The sequence below is a fragment of the Schistocerca gregaria genome, chromosome 7 (assembly GCF_023897955.1).
Source record: "Schistocerca gregaria isolate iqSchGreg1 chromosome 7, iqSchGreg1.2, whole genome shotgun sequence".
In the NCBI taxonomy this organism is placed as follows: Eukaryota; Metazoa; Arthropoda; class Insecta; order Orthoptera; family Acrididae; genus Schistocerca; species Schistocerca gregaria.
The window spans coordinates 316,930,118-316,944,773 of record NC_064926.1 but is presented as its reverse complement, the minus strand read 5'-3'; the positions used below and the strand labels follow the sequence as shown (position 1 = coordinate 316,944,773).

Genomic DNA, 14,656 nt, shown 5'->3' with positions numbered 1-14,656 from the left:
GGACCCCAGACAAAGAGCTAAAAAGGAGGACATGTCCGGATTAATCCGGACATCTGGTCACCCTATCTAAGCTTAACATCGGAGGCCATCAGACCCCTAGGACTTAGAACTACTTAAACTTAACTAACCTAAGGACGTCACACACATTCATGCTCGAGGCAGGATTCGAACCAGCGAGCGTAGCAGTCGCCCGGTTCCAGACTGAAGCGCCTAGAACCGCTCGGCCACCGCTACAACGTTATTATAAATGATTAAGCGATTTCACAGATTTGCTTTAGCTATGAGGTGCATTCAAAAACTAATGCAACAACTTTTTTCTCAGTCAATTTAGACCGAAAAAACGCGTAATTTGTTGTGGGGCATTGTGGAGTATTCCCGCTTCAGTCCATATAGCTTCATGAAGTTCCGATCGGTGGCGGCATTATACATGGCCTTCAAAATGGCGTCTGTTAACTGAGGTGCATCCTGAGCATAGAACTCTGGTGGGAAACTAGAGCATCTCGGATATTCAAACGCTACAGAAATTTGACAGTGAACAAAAGCATGGTGAGTCGTTGGGCTAGGCGTCTGACATCACCGCAAGACTGTCTTGCCGCCCTGCCGCACACAGCTATTACTCCTGTAATGTTGGAATGTGCGAACACTCTCATTCGAGGTGATCTATAGACCATCAAAACCTCACTGGTCAAAAAAAAAAAAAAAGTTCAAATGACTCTGAGTATTATGGGACTTAACATCTGAGGTCATCAGTCCCCTAGAACTTAGAACTACTCAAACCTATTTAACCTAAGGACATCACACACATCCATTCCCGAGGCAGGATTCGAACCTGCAACCGTAGCAGTCGTGCGGCTCCGGACTGAAGCGCCTAGAACCGCTCGGTCACCGCGGCCGGCCTCACTGCTCAACTGGGCGTCTGCGTTGGTAGTGCTGACACACTCGTCCACGATGTGTGATAGTCAAAGATGGGGTCCTCGCCATCTAACAGAAGATCATAATAACATCGTATGATCGTCTTTGTGGAATGGCTTGTGCTTTACAAGGCTCATCATGAATTTTTTTTTATCAAACATTGTCACAGTCAATGAAACATTGTCACAGTCAATGGGTTCATCAGTTTGAATCGGAAACGAAACTGCAGTCCATGGAGTGGTGCCACGTCAGTTCTCCGAAGAAAGAGTTCAAACTGCACCTTTAGCTGGTAAAGTCATGGTTATTCTGTTTGATTGTTTTTGTTTCTGTTTTGTTTTAGGGCGCAAAAACAACTAGGGCCATAACTGTGGAACACAAAGACAAAAAGAGGAGTTATAAACGACTACACATTAATCTCAAACGACGGAAGAGAAAACAGCTAAAAAACAGGGACTTGGAGAAAGGTCCATAAAATACGTCATAGAGAAACGAAGGTCCTCAACTAAAGATTAAATTCCTTTGCCGTATTGTTACCAGAGATAAAAAGCAAAACGCGGTCGACAGCCCGTGCGTCCTTCACTAAAACGGCCGATAACTCAGATAGCAAACACAAATGAGAAAGTAATTTGTTAAAAAAAGGGCATTTCGCCAGGAAATGGTGGATTGTCAAAAGTTGAAGGCAATGAGCAATGGTGGGGGAGCACCATTTGATAAACGGCGATGGCTAAAAAGACAGTGCCCGATATGCAACCTAGCTAAAATGATCTCCTCATGGCGAAAGGACCAAGAGGAGGTCTTCAAGCCACTGGGAGAGGCTTAATAACCCGGAGCTTGCTCCTACGAAGGGAGGACGTCCTCCCTCATGGTTCAACAATCAACTCTGAAGTGTATTGTGCTACCCTCAGGAAATTGAAGAAACGACTTTAGCGTGTCTGTCGCCACAAAAATGCAAGCGAACTTATCTTCCTCCATGAAAGCCTCACACCAGACTGCACAGCCCAGGGAAGCTCACAGAACTTCATTGGACTGTTCTTCCTCATCCACCCCACAGCCCCGATCTCGCACCTTCAGGCTTTCATCTGTTTGGCATAACGAAGGATGCACTCCGTGAGAAGCAGTACATGGATGATGGGGGCATTATTGACGTGATGAGACGTTAGCATGGACATCAACCAGTAAAGCAATGTCATGTGGACGTACAGGTCCTCCATGAAAGGTGTCACAAGGCCACTGCTTTAATTGGAGATTAGTTGGAAAACAGAGCTTTGTAGCGAAAAGGTTGGGGAATATGAGAGTGAGTCAAGTGAAAACCTTAAATTAGTAATAACAATTCGAAATTTCGCGCCATTATCCTGTAAGTTGGTAAGCATGCTACAAACAGTGGGCAGTATGGGCTGTAGATGGCAGCATAGTGCAGATGGACACATACCGTCGCAGTATCAGTATAAAGATGGCCGCCCCACTTGCGACTTGCACCAGGGAAGAACAGCGTTCTGTTATTCGTAGTGAAGGTGTGAAACCTCTTGAAATTCATCGACGAATGAAGGTACCGTACGGTGATGCATGTTTGTCGCATCAGCAAGTCTACGAACGGAGTAGGACGTTTGCAAATGATGTGACTTCAGTGGAAGATGCTCCTCCTCCAGGTCAGGCACAACAAGTTGACTCCACAGAACATTCCAGCAGTTGAAGCCATAGTGAAGGAAAACCGCCGAGTGACACTGAATGACAGTGCAGAATGTTTACAGATTAGTCATTGGTCAGCACACCACATTGTGCATGATGTGCTCCAGTTTCACAAAGTGTCTGCAAGATGGGTGCGACGGCAGCTGACTCCTGAAATGAGAGAACGACGTGTTGATGCTTGTGAAGAACTTCTTCGGCGCTTAGAACGAGAAGGCGATGGCTTCCTTGCAAGGATCTTTACTGGGGACGAAACCTGGATTCAATTCCACCAACCGGAAACTAAGAGAACGAGCAAGGAATGGCGCCATTCATCATCACTAAAACCAAAGAACTTTCGAACAGAACCATCAGCAGGGAAGGTTGTGCTGACTCTCTTTTGGGACGAAAAAAGGTGTCATTTTGGAGCATTACATGCCTAGAGGGACCACTGTCACCAGTGCATCATACACAGATCTCCTAAAAAATCATATGCGGCCTGCAATAAAACCAAAGCGACGTGGATTGCTGTTTGCAGGTGTCCTTTTGCAACTTGACAATGCAATGCCCCACACTGACTGTACAACAATTGCAACAATCACAGACCTTCATTTTGTGTGTCTTCCTCATCCATCACGCTCACCAGACCTTGCCCCAAGTGATTTCCATATGTTTTGACCACTCGGCGACGCAATGGGAGGAAAGAAATTGCGTTCTGATGAAGAGGTACGCCACGCGGTGCATGAGTGGTTGCGCGGACTACCAAAAGAATTTGTTTCTAAAGGAATTTATGCACTTCGTAAGCGCTGGAGGACTTGTATTGAGCGTGGGGGAGATTATGTTGAAAAGTGATACAGCTTTGTACCACCAATGCACAATAAATAATATTTTGAAAAATATTCAAGGTTTTCATTTGACTCACCCTCATAATAAGGTGTATTGGAACACCAAATAAAATTAACCCGCTTTCAGAAAAAGAAATGTGTTGCATTATTTATTGAAGATCCCTCTTATATTATCTGACATATTGTCACAGGCATAAGATTTCTTCAACATTTTACAAATTCTCCATATTTACGCCCCTGCTGTTTCTGCAGATACCAAGTCGGTAATCAAGTTGTTCCCTCCCTCGGTGCAGCATGTCCCAATCAATGTGTTCAAAAGCACTGTTCATGTGACCTTACATTTCTGGTAGGTTTGTTGGTAGAGGAAGTGTAGACACTGAACTTTTCACTCAACCTCATTCACAATTGTCGCTTGGGGTTCGGTTGGGAGAGTATAGAGCCCATGGCATGATGAATTGTTGATCCTCAGCCCCACCACAACCGAACCATCAGTTTCCCAATTTCCTGTTTTTCATGAACATAGTTATGGAAGTGGGTTGGAGCGCCTTTCTGTTGGTAGATGAAGTCCGCACTGTCAGTCTCCATTTGTGGCATGACCAAATTTTCTGTGTGTCCAGATACAGGTGTCCTGTAACAGTTTCTTCGCAGAAGAACAAAGGACCGCAAACTTTAAGTGGTGAGACTGCACAGAATAGAATAACTTTTGGGGAATCTCGAATGTGCTGCATGATAGTGCGGGGATTCTCTGTGCCCCAGATTCGCACATTGTGCCTGTTCACAGTGCCAGTCACAAAAAATATTGCTCATCACTGAAGATGAGTTCCTCACAAAACCCATCATCGTTCATAAGCTACTACAAAATGCCAAAAACTCAAAGCGTCTATGTGTCATTGGGAGTCAGGGCTTCTAGCAATTTCAGGCGGTAAGGTTTCAACTTCAGGAGTTTCCTTAAGATCTTCCAAACTCTCGATTGTAGTTCACCTCTCTGCTCGTCGACTTCTGTGGGCGAAGTGGGAAACTCTCCCGCATTTGGTCAACCGTTTCTCCACCCACTGCCGACCGACCAGTTGATCTCCCTTTGAAGAGGCATCCTGAAGCTTTAAACTGCGCATACCATCACCAAATGGAGTCGACAGTTGTTGGATCCTTGCAGAACTTCGTTCTGAAGTAACGGTGCAGTGTCATGGCAGACTGATGCGAATGCAGCTCAAGCACAACATACGCTTTCTCGGCGCCTGTCACCATCTTACCTAACCCCTCACTGCTGCGCTCTAGTGGCAGAAATCTGAAATGCGGCTGCAACAATACAAAGTTTTTGAGTTTTTCTGTGAGTGTTTTTGTGAAAATATGTCATTTACTATAGCAACAGTGAATTTATGAAATCGCTTCAATGATTTGCAATGACTTTGTACTTTGTCAGATACTCAACATACAATGCGTGATCAAAAGTATCTAGACCCCTGCCAGAGGAAAAAAATGTTCAGATGTGTGTGAAATCTTATGGGACTTAACTGCTAAGGTCATCAGTCCCTAAGCTTACTCACTACTTAACCTAAATTATCCTAAGGACAAACACATACACACCCATGCCCGAGGGAGTACTCGAACCTCCGCCGGGACCAGCCGCAGAGTCCACGAATGCAGCGCTTGCCAGAGGACATTAATATTGTGTGTTCTGTTACCAATCGCTTTTATGACTATTTGAACTCTGCTGGGGACATTCTCATATGTCTGAATGCCTCTGGAGGATTGATAGTCCATTCTTCCTCAAGGCTGAAACCAGAGAAGGGTAGTGACTTTGGACGTTGCGGTCTGGAGAGAAGTCCAAGTTCTAACTCATTCCAAAGGTATTTTGTTGGATTCAGGCCAGGACTCGGGGCAGGCCATTCCATTTCGGAAATGTTGTTGTCCACAAACAGCTTCCTAACAGATGTCATTTTAAGACAGGGCACATTGTCAAGTTGACACAATCAATCATGGTCTCCAAACAGTTCTTCTACAATACGAAATACAAAATGTTGTAAAATGAGATCATATCCTTCGACGTTTAGCGTTTTCTTCTTAAGTGCAAAAAAGGGGACCATACCGCAACTGCGAAAAACAGCCCTCTAACGCAAATCAACTCCCCTGTACTTCATTGTTGGCACTACACATAATGGCAGGTTTGCCACACCCAAACCCTTCTATCAAACCGCCGAGTGACACTGAATGACAGTGCAGAATGTTTACAGATTAGTCATTGGTCAGCACACCACATTGTGCATGATGTGCTCCAGTTTCACAAAGTGTCTGCAAGATGGGTGCGACGGCAGCTGACTCCTGAAATGAGAGAACGACGTGTTGATGCTTGTCAACACAAATCTCAAAGCTATTCCCAATCTCACAGCAATTGTGATTTCCTCTCTCATTAACGTATTTTGCTTCTACCTTGTCGTATCAACACTTATAATTTGTCATACGATGCTGGACTCATAAACTCCTAATCACTCGCTTACAGTCACCCAAGGTCCAGTGGCGTCGCTCTTTACTCCATCTCAAGCGTCGCTTAGCACTGCCAACAGAAGTGTGTGGCATATGAGGAACTGCTCGATCGTAGTGCCCCATTCTTTCTAGCTCGCTACGCTCAGTCACTGCGCTAGATGGACTGCTGGTAGTACTTTAGAGCTCACGAGTGATCTCTTCCGCCGATTCCACGCAAATTTTTACAGCAAGCCTCCGCAATGCTAGACGGTTCCTGTCCGTTAGTACTTGGGGTCTGCCTGGTCATGATTTGGCTGTGGCTGTCCCTTCCCGTTTCCTCTTCACAGTCACATCACCAACAATCGTCTTGGGCAGCTTTAGAGGGGTTGAAAGGTGCCTGGTGGATGTGTTAATCAGGTGACATCCAATGACCAGCCCACCTTCGATGTCACTGAGCTCTCCTGACCTGCTGTTACCGCTTCTCTGCTGTCGACACAATACTCACCAATACACGCAATTTTATAATAATTCCAATCCCAAAGAAAGCAGGCGTTGACAGACGTGAAAATTACTGAACTATCAGTTTAATAAGTCACGGCTGCAAAATACTAACACGAATTCTTTACAGACGAATGGAAAACTGGTGGAAGCCGACCTCGGGGAAGATCAGTTTGGATTCCGTAGAAATGATGGAACACGTGAGGCAATACTCACCCTACGACTTATTTTAGAAGATAGATTACGGAAAGGCGAACCTGCGTTTCTAGCATTTGTAGACTTAGAGAAAGCTTTTGACTTTGTTGACTGGAATACTCTCTTTCAAATTATGAAGGTGGCAGGGGTAAAATACAGGGAGCGAAAGGCTATTTACAATTTGTACAGAAAGCAGATGGCATTTATAAGAGTCGAGGGGCATGAAAGGGAAGCAGAGGTTTGGAAGGGAGTGAGACAGAGTTGTAGCCTATTCCCGAGGATATTCAATCTGCAGTAAAGGAAACAAAAGAAAATTTGGGAGTAGGAATTAAAATCCATGGAGAAAAAATAAAAACTTTGAGGTTCGCCGATGACTTTGCAATTCTGTGACAGCAAAGGACCTGGAAGAGCAGTTGAACAGAATGGACAGTGTCTTGAAAGGAGAATTTAAAAGTAGTAAATGAGTTTTGCTATTTGAAGAGCAAAATAACTGATGATGGTCGAAGTAGACAGGATATAAAATGTAGACTGGCAATGGCAAGGAAAGCGTTTCTGAAGAAGATAAATTTGTTAACATCGAGTATGGATTTAAATGTCAGGAAGTCGTTTCTGAAAGTATTTGTGTGGGGTGTAGCCATGTATGGAAGTGAAACATGGACGATAAATAGTTTAGACAAGAAAGGAATAGAAGCATTCGAAATGTGGAGCTACAGAAGAATGCTGAAGATTAGATGGGTAGATCACATAACTAATGAGGAGGTACTGAATAGAATTGGGGAGAAGAGGAGTTTGTGGCACAACTTGACTAGAAGAAGGGATCGGTTGGTAGGACATGTTCGGAGGCATCAAGGGATCACCAATCTAGTACTGGAGAGCAGCGTGGAGGGTAAAAATCGTAGAGGGAGGCCAAGAGATGAATACACTAAGCAGATTCAGAAGGATGTAGACTGCAGTAGGTACTGATAGATGAAGAAACTTGCACAGGATGGAGTACAATGGAGAGCTGCATCAAACCAGCCTCTGGACTGAAGACTACAGCAATAACAACAACAAAAACACGGAGTTTTATACCAGTGGGCCCACATCTCGCGTCATCCATTGGTCAATTCCGCATGACATAGGGGTGTCTGGATACTTTTAATCAGATAATGTTTTGAGGCCACCATCACATCATTATTAATATTCAGTAAGTTCAGAAAACTGCAACCAGTCACACATAAATAGATTTTCGACCCTATTTAGGCTCATTTTCAGATTGAGAACAGGAGGTTACATGACTATTTCATCGCGTAATGCTAGGTGCTGGCTCTGTGAAAAGACACAGAACATACTTTAATGTATGGTAAGGAGTATTGTTCATATGAAGATTTTGATCCAAAAATGAATTGTGTACTTACTAAGTACATGCCTTAATGTATCGCCAGGAGTATGGTTTATATCGAGATTTGTATCCAAATATGAACTCTGTACTTACTGAATACAGAAATTGAATTCTATACTTTTTGGATCCAAATCTCGATATAAACAGTACTCATGGCGGTACATTAAACCAAGTTCCATCTTCTTGTCACAAAGCTAGCACGCAGCACTACGCTTTAAAATAGTCATGTAACCTCCTGTGCCCCAGCTGAATATGAGTCTGAAAAGATTCACAAACTCGTTAATGGAATAAACAAGTATTTCAATACTTTAACCGGATGCAATTTTGTGTATTTGTATTGAATGAACAGTCACAGGTTGTTAAATATCTGTGATGAATAAACTTATTAATAATACTGTCTGCTGGAAATGCGATTTTGCAAGGTTAAAATAATGAACACCCAAGAGTAAGCGTGTGCCTCCGTTATATTAGCTACAACTGACAGGAAATAACAGAAAACAACTAAAAAGAGGAAATGGCTTCAAAAAAGGACAGATTTATCGTGTGTTAATTTACTAACTGAAATCAGAACCACAGATCCGAAAGATTTCATGACCTATTTTTATATGAGTCCAGCATCGTATGGTAAATTATAAGTGCTGATACGACAACGTAGAAGCAAAATACGTTAATGAGAGAGGCAATCACAATCGCTGTGAGATTGGTAATAACCTTGAGATTTATGCTGACAGGAAGATCATTTGAATGCTTGGAATTTAGTGCTGCAATATTAGCAAGCACAATTAGCAAAAGTGTTATGCAAATATGCGAGGCAATTATCTCTACCCTGCAATAATATATTCAGGTAATTGACGAAAAACTTTTATTTTATTTTATGATATTTTGTTGAGACTGTCGTGCATTTCGAAGACCTCTCGTTAGTCATCGCTCATACAGGGTGTAAGTGCGCTGTTTCTGTGTTGGCAGCGCTGTGTAGCGCTTTGCATTGGATCTCTGACTGCGCTTTCTTTGTAAGAGACTCTGTAGCTGGTCGGACTCATTGGAAGTTAATCGCCAGTAGTGCTGGGCATTTGGAAGTTAGTTGCCAGCAGTGTTGGAAGTACTGTTGGCAGTTGGAGGTGAACAGCCAGCAGATGTGAGAAGTTACATTGATGAAGGGTAGATCTGAAGTGTCAGCGTAAGCTAACGATCTCCAAGATGTTACATTGATGAAGGGTAGAGATCTGAAGTGTTAGCGTAAGCTAACGATCTGCGAGAGGTTACCTTGAGTAAGGGTAGAGATCTGAAGTATTAGCGTAAGCTAACGATCTGGAAGTGTCTGACTTGGAGATTGTATATTATTCAAGATTACATACCTTTGTACTGGATGACAATGACGATTTATATTCGTGTTTGAACTGGATGTGACATTATTAAGGCAAAAATAATACATTATTTGGTTCGCAACAAAATCTTTCCTTTGCTAACCATATGCCTATTAGTAGTTAGTGACTTTAGTAGTTAGAATCTTTTATTTAGCTGGCAGTATTGGCGCTCGCTGTATTGCAGTAGTTCGCGTGATGGAGATTTTTGTGAGGTAAGTGATTAATGAAATGTATAGGTTATTGTTAGGATTTCTTTTAGTTAAGGCCATTCTTTTGAATTAATTATTTGAGGTCATGTTATCTCTTTTTTTTTGCACCGTCAGATTGCGTTGCGCTAGGGTATTGTGGGTCTTAGTCATTCAACATTTTAAGTACAGACTCACACACGTAAATTATGAAGTTTCAAGGGTGGGCCTAGGTGCGATAGGTCACTCCTTGGAGAACAGATTTTGTTAGAGAAGATCTTCGCTCATACTTCAGGGCAACGTTAGGTGTCCATTAGTATCCGCCGACCCTGGGACGACGAGATTTCACCGAACTACCAGGGTCAATTAATTAGGTATGCTTGACACGACCCCAGTAAATTAACACAGAGATTTTCAACAAGGAAACCTTAGGACTGAGTGTCTCTAAGCGGATAAAAGTATCTTAGAAGCTTTAATTTTGCAAACTCTACTGCCATTCATATGGAGCAAATGACAGGATTATAGGCAACACACAGAGTACACACACGCCGCAGAAAGATACACTCTGCTGCCTCTCAAGAGCATAACAATAACAAACGGTCACCTAGCATTAGCGAACATTTTGTCTGTAGCAAACGTTGTTCCCCATGATCTGGTCTATCACCCCTAGATGTTTAACGCAAATGCTTTGAAACATTTTGTGTGTGGCATACTTTTTATAGAAGAAGCGCTTTTATAAGTTACTGTGTAATTCAACAAACTTATTCTATGTTTTAAAATGAATAAAGAAAGCAGCGCTATAGTGGATTCTCCAGTGACCATCCTAATGTGCTAAATACCATGACTGTCCCTGCATAGGCCTAGCGCAACTATTTTGCGTTAAATACACCAAAAAATAATTAATGTAGAGTAATGAACTTTCGGAAAATATTCGTCTAGGAAACGTATTTAAGTGACTAATATTGCAAGATCAGAAATTAATGTAAGCTCGAGATAAGCCATTGCAACGCTGGTACATTAATAAGCGGTCTAACTGCCAGAATGTTGAACGCAAGCATTGTGTCGTACAGGTGCCGGATGGCAGTTTGTGGAATGGAGTTCCGTGTTTGTTCACTTGGTCAGCCAATACAACATTGTGGATGATGTTGAAGCTGTCGTCCGATGTTGTCCCGTATGTGCTCGATTGGAGACAGATCTGATGATCGAGCTGGCCAAGGGAACATGTCGACACTCTGTTCAGCATGTTGGGTAACGACAGCTGTATGTGGCTGGAACTTATCCTGCTGGAAAACACCAACTGGAATGCTGTTCATGAATTACAGCATCACAGAGCAATTCACCAGACTGACGTACGAATTTGCAGTCAGAGTTCGTCGGATAACCACGACAGTGCTCCTGCTCTCACACAAATGTGCGCCCCAGACCATAACTGCAGGTGCCGGTCCAGTGTGTCCAGCTCACAGACACGTTGGTTGCAGGCCCGTCAATTGGTCTACTCCTCACCAAAACATGGCTGTCACTGGCGCCGCGGTAGAACCAACTTCCATTAGAAAACACAATACGAGGGGTGGGATCTTAAATAGTGGCAACTATTTATTCACAACTGATACAAAAGAGTTACCTGTCTGCACCTGTTACTGTCCTTCATAGTAGTCACCATCGTTGTGTAGAATCCGTTGCCAGCGATGTGGAAGGCGTAGTATATCGTTAGCAGAGCCTGTTCTGTTGATGGTGCGAATGGAGCGGTCTACTGCCTGTCGACTCTCTGCAACAGTTCTGAAGCGAGTGCCACGAAGTGGTTCCTTCATTTTCGGAACCAAATCAGAGTCACACGGATTTAAGTCCGGGGAGTATGGTGGATGTACAGCACTTTCCAGTCCCATCGACCGAACAGAACTGCCACACTTTGCGCTGTATGCGTCCGCGCATTGTCGTGCTAAATGATGGGTGCGTTGCGCAGAAAATGTCGCCGCTTGTTTCGCAAAGCTGGTCGCAGGTGATGCTCCAAAAATGAACAGTAATACTGTGCACTGACGGTCTGCCGTGGAGGAACGCAATGCTTTAGGATAAAACCATCACACTCGTACACGAGAATCACCACAACCTTAGACCGCTCCATTCGCACCATCAACACAACAGGCTCTGCTCTCGGTATAGTACGCCTTCCGCATCGCTGGCAACGGGTTCTACACAACGCTAGTGACTACTTTGAAGGACTGTAACAGGGACAAACATGTAACTCTTTTGTATCGGTTGTTAATAAATGCCGGCCGGTGTGGCCGAGCGTTTCTAGGCGCCTCAATCTGGAACCGCGTGACCGTTACGGTCGCAGGTTCGACTGTTGCCTCGGGCGTGGATGTGTGTGACGTCCTTAGGTTAGTTAGGTTTAACTAGTTCTAAGTTATAGGGGACTGATGACCTACGATGTTAAGTCCCATAGTGTTCAGAGCCATTTTTTTTGTTAATAAATAGTTGCCACTATTTAAGTTCCAGCCCTCGTAGACCTCCACCCTGTCCTCCAATGAGCTCTCCCTTGACGCCCCTGAAGTCGCAAACAGCGACATAATACGATGATTATCAGGTCGCAGGCTTCAACATATATGACGAGCTCCTGAAAAAGATCCCTAAATTGAAAGTCAAAAGCAATATTAAAAACTTACTGGACTATGTGGCAAAGAAAAGAGAAAGCAATATAATCTTCAAAGGAAATCATACGCTGCAGTTCATTTTCATCAAGCAGCGTGTAATGGCGAAGTTGGGTGAAACGCGATAATGTGATTCTTCCGTTATTTACTAACATTTCCAACACTGGGTAATGTACGTAGACAGAAATATCGGATGTACAGACTTCACGGCGTCACTGGGTATGTTACTAATCTGAAAAAAGCTTTTTAGGATAACGTCACGTCGTGTAACTACGCTGCAAACACGAGAAATTAAGGACGACGGAGAAGAGATGACTCGAAGAGTTCAGATACTAGTTGCTGCAGTCAATGTGCATATCACGATACAAAACATCCAAATGGGTTTTATATGTAACTATGATCAGAATCAGTTGATTTATGGTTTCTCTTCCTAAAGAGGGGGGAGGGGGGGGGTAATACTGTCTCGACGTTGCAATCAGTTAACAGTGCAAGAGGCAGATACACGATCGCTGTTGCTATATTAATGGAGGACGATTGGCAAATAAACTTTAGACAAAAAACTTTAGGAAAACCATAAAAAAGTATAGTAAACAAGAGCTCTAAAGGGCGTACCTTAAGAGATATGAGCCCTAGTCCATCTTCGGTACTACGAAACTCGCCTTTTCTACTGAAAGCTGCCAAATAACAAACTAACAAACAGACGCATACACTGATGAGTCAAAACATTATGAGCACCTGCTTAATAGCTTTTTTGTCCGTCTTTGGAACGAAGTACACTGCTGGATTTGTAGAGATATGTGGCAACAGATATCTTCGCATAAGTAACTGGCTCCTGATTTGCGTATGCACTGATGGCGCCCAATGGAGATCCAAGGGTTCCTATAGGAATTACATCAGGCGAATTTGGTAGCCGAGACTTCAACGTGAAATCACTATAATGCTCCTCAAACCACGGTAGCACGGTTCTGGCTCCGAGACACGGACAATTACGCTGCTGAAAGGTGACATTGCCGTCAGGGAAGACACCAAGCATGAAAGGATGCAGCTGGTTTGCAGCTGTCAGCGTGTCTTCGTTTATTACCACAGGTCCCACGCAAGCGCAAGAGAATGTCTCCCACAGCATAACACCGTTCCCAACGGCCTGCGTCCGTGGCGCGCTGCACTATTCGAGCCACCGTTCACCTCGATGACGGCGTTTGTGGAGACGACCATCGACCCAGTGTAGCAAAAGTGTGATTCACCAGAAGAGCCGAAGCGTTCCCATTGATCGACGGTCGAATCCCGATGATCCCGTGCCCACTGCAATCGTAAATGACGATGTCGTTGGGTCATCATGTGAACACATAGGGGTGATCAGCTGCGGAGCTCCATATTCAACCATTTACGACGAACGGTGTGCTCCGAAACGCTTGTGCGTGCACCAGTATTGTGCTCTTTCGGCAGAGATGCCACAGATACCATCTATGCTACTTTACAGAGCAGACAAGCCTCCGAGTCCCACGTTCTGTGAAGAGTTCAAGTGGCTCTGAGCACTATGGGACTTAACTTCTCAGGTCATCAGTTTACTAGAACATAGAACTACTTAAACCTAACGAACCTAAGGACATCACACACACCCATGCCCGAGGCAGGATTCAAACCTGCGACCGCAGCGGTCGCGCGGTTCCAGTCTGTAGCGCCTAGAACCGCTCGGCCATCCCGGCCGGCACGTTGTTGTTGTGGTCTTCAGTCCTGACACTGGTTTGAGGCAGCTCTCCATGCTACTCCATGCTGTGCAAACTTCTTCATCTCCCAGCACTTACTGCAACCTACATCCTTCTGAATCTGCTTAGTGTATTCATCTCTTGGTCTCCCTCTACGATTTTTACCCTCCACGCCGCCCTCCAATGCTAAATTTGTGATCCCTTGATGCCTCAGAACATGTCCTACCAACCGGTCCCTTCTTCTTGTCAAGTTGTGCCACAAACCCATCTTCTCCCCAATTCTATTCAATGCCTCCTCATTATTTATGTGATCTACCCATCTAATCTTCAGCATTCTTCTGTAGCACCACATTTCGAAAGCTCCTTTACTACTTTGAGTGTCTCATTTCCTAATCTAATTCCCTCACCCACACCCGACTTATTTCGACTACATTCCATTATCCTCGTTTTGGTTTTGTTGATGTTCATCTTATATCCTCCTTTCAAGACACTGTCCATTCCATTCAACTGATCTTCCATGTCCTTCGCAATGTCATCGGCGAACCACAAAGTTTTTATTTCTTCTCCATGGATTTCAATACCCACTCCGAATTTTTCTTTTGTTTACTTTACTGCTTGCTCAATATACAGATCGAATAACATCGGGGAGAGGCTACAACCCTGTCTCACTCCCTTCGCAACCACTGCTTCCCTTTCATGCCCCTCGACTCTTATAACTGCCATCTGATTTCTGTACAAATTATAAATAGCCTTTCGCTCCCTGTATTTTACCCCCGTCACCTTTAGAATTGGAAAAAGAGTATTCC

At 43.9% G+C, this 14,656-nt stretch overlaps 1 protein-coding gene across 1 annotated transcript in view; it reads right to left on the bottom strand.

Moving 5' to 3' along the window:
- The window catches only part of LOC126281571 (uncharacterized), a 248,313-nt gene that overhangs the window by 10,136 nt on the left and 223,521 nt on the right, over positions 1-14,656 (bottom strand). The window lies entirely within an intron of this gene.